Genomic DNA, 2,742 nt, shown 5'->3' on the forward strand with positions numbered 1-2,742 from the left:
GCCGACAGGGTGCCTTTTTGACTGGGCATTCCAGTCAAAAACCAGATGCCTGGCAACTCTAGTCCCACCTTCCCTCACCAATGCCATTAGTTTTCACCCCTGAAAATATTTTCAAAATGGCTGCTGGACTAGCTGGGCAATGGACTTCTATCTCATACTGAATCCTTGGCCATCAGCTCTCTACAAACCCATCCCACAGGGGGCACATATCCATCTGCCAATTTCCTTCTCCCTTCCCACATCTCTCCAGCCTGGTGAGTGCCATCCTTGCCCTAACCCCATTCACATGCTCAAAATGGTAGCCATATGGTACAAGCACAGCCGCATCCTTTTCCTCCCATAATGCAGCAGAATCAAATAATGATACTATATAGTTGTGTGGAATTCAAAAGTTTGAGATAGTTGTTATAGGAAAAAAAAGTTTGATTAATATTCACAGTTCACACGTGGCAGACGTAGGCACAGACACTGCATGCCCATAAAGGCAGTAAGGCTACTGCTCCTGGCTGAGGAACATATGCCTTGTAACTGGGAGTTGTACTTTTGCCACTGCTCGTCATGCCAGGTCTGAGAATGATTCTCTCCCACTAATCAATGCTGGTTTCTGAAGCCCAGAAACAGTGCAGCACTTTGTGAAGCTGCTCCAGGCACAGCTCAATGTCGTCCTCTTCCTCCTCCTCCTCCCGCAGCTGCTGCTTTAGCTGAAATCCAAAACCAAAGCCACTCACTGCCAAGAGCTCATATAAAGTCCACTCAGCCTCTGCGTATTGGTGGTAGAGCAGCACAACATACTGTTGCATCCATGCTGGCCGACAGCAATTCGAAAATGGCACTAACTTGCCCAGAAAGAGAGGAAGCATGGGAAGGAGGGAGCAGATTTATGGGATTTGTGGAATTTAACTCCAGTCCCAGAATACCACTCGCTTCCACTATGTATCCCACAATGCACTGCAAGAAAAATCCCAGCACGTGCACAGCTCAGCAACCAAGTGAGGACCATGGGATATGTAACACTACTCCCCATACTCTTCACAGAAATATTGTTATGATATGAACATGGCATAACTAAGATGTGTTTTATGCAAGATGGGTCACGTGAGGTATCATTGGAAAAGTTACGATTTACTGGATACGATGATCCTATTTGTATGCCTGTATCATTTCTGTATCTGAAGTTAGGAATATTGACTATATAACCATTACAACTGTGTTTGCATCTGGGGATTGCCTACCAGACAGAATCCAATCAGCCTGGAATGGGTCATTAGGGAGAACAATAGGACTTTGAAGATGTTAATCTCCCTCCTTCCTGAGAAGCTTCCTGGGATGCTGCTTTGACACTGCAGGGTCATGTGATCATGTCACCTGGTACTGAATTCCATCTTGGACTTCTGGTATTTTTTCACTGGGAGGAGGTGGGGAGAAATCAAAACAAAGGATTCCCACCATATGTAAATCGTATTTAAGGCTGGGGAATGAGTTAATCTTGGTTTTTTTCTATTCTCTCCCCGCCCAAGAAGAAAGACTTCTGAAAACACCTCAACAAACAAAGGGGGAGGGGGGCAGGGGCTGAGTCCAGGCAAGAAAGATCTAGCCTGTGAAAGGAATTCCTGGAGATCGAAGCTGCAAGCAGTGCAGTTTACCTTCAAGAAACTTTGCAATCTGCCTAAAACAACACTTATGGTGAGAATTTGCTACTATTAACCAGTTACTTTAGTGTATTAAGCTTAGTTTTTGTGTTTTGTTTTATTTACTCAGTAATCTGCTTTGATCTGTTTGCTATCCCTTATAATCACTTAACATTTATCCTTCGTAGTTAATAAACTTGTTTTGTTTTCTAAAACTCAGTTTGTGCAATTCATAACGGGGAGGGGGAAAAGCTGTGCAAATCTTCCTCCACATTGAGGGAGGGAGCGAATTTCATGAGCATACACTGTACAGTTTTCTGGGCAGCGCAAGACAATATAATTTTGGGTTTGCACTCCAAAGGAGGTGTGTACTTGAGTGCTAGGCAATCCCCGAGCTGAGTCTTCCCACACAGAGTTGATCTCAGTGTCTGTGTGCCTTTGCAGCTTGGTGTGTCCCTACCTGTGTGCACGCGTTAGAGGAAGCTTGAGGGCCTGGCACAGCAGGACTGGGTGAGGGAGCCAACGCTGGTTGAACGGACGGGCTCAGTGGGACCCCAGTACATCAGGTGGCACCCTGGAAAGGGGGTCCAACCCATCACAGGATACACACCTGAAATGCCACATCCTTAATGAGTACCAAGCCCCCACCATGTGTACACAATGATGCGAACTGAAAAAGGACACAGCTGTCCCATGGGTACACTATTAGCCAGCTTATACAGTGCATCAATTCAATGCAAACTAAACCCCTGTGTAGACAAGCCTGTATACTGCCCTTATCACTGTAGTATCTGAACACCTAAAGAATTTCTGTTTTAACCAGTGGATAACACTGATGTCTAGGGCACCAGGGGATGTTCGTAGTCACGTCCCACTGTAATAAAAAAAGTAATAAAATAGCTCAGATACATCAACGTACTCTAGCCCTAGGAATGCCAGCTTTCTGTGCAAGCAAATACAATAGACACAGGACTTGGAGGGTTAATGCCAAGGGCGCCATTTAGGGAGGGCAGAGGAGGGGCTTCAGCCCCCCCTCGCGTTTCGTACCCTATCTGGGAGCAACACTGCTTACTTCTCTCCCCCCCAGCCGGGAGTGAGACGCAAGCAGCTTGCG

The sequence above is a fragment of the Lepidochelys kempii genome, chromosome 1 (genome assembly GCF_965140265.1).
Source record: "Lepidochelys kempii isolate rLepKem1 chromosome 1, rLepKem1.hap2, whole genome shotgun sequence".
Classification (NCBI taxonomy): Eukaryota; Metazoa; Chordata; order Testudines; family Cheloniidae; genus Lepidochelys; species Lepidochelys kempii.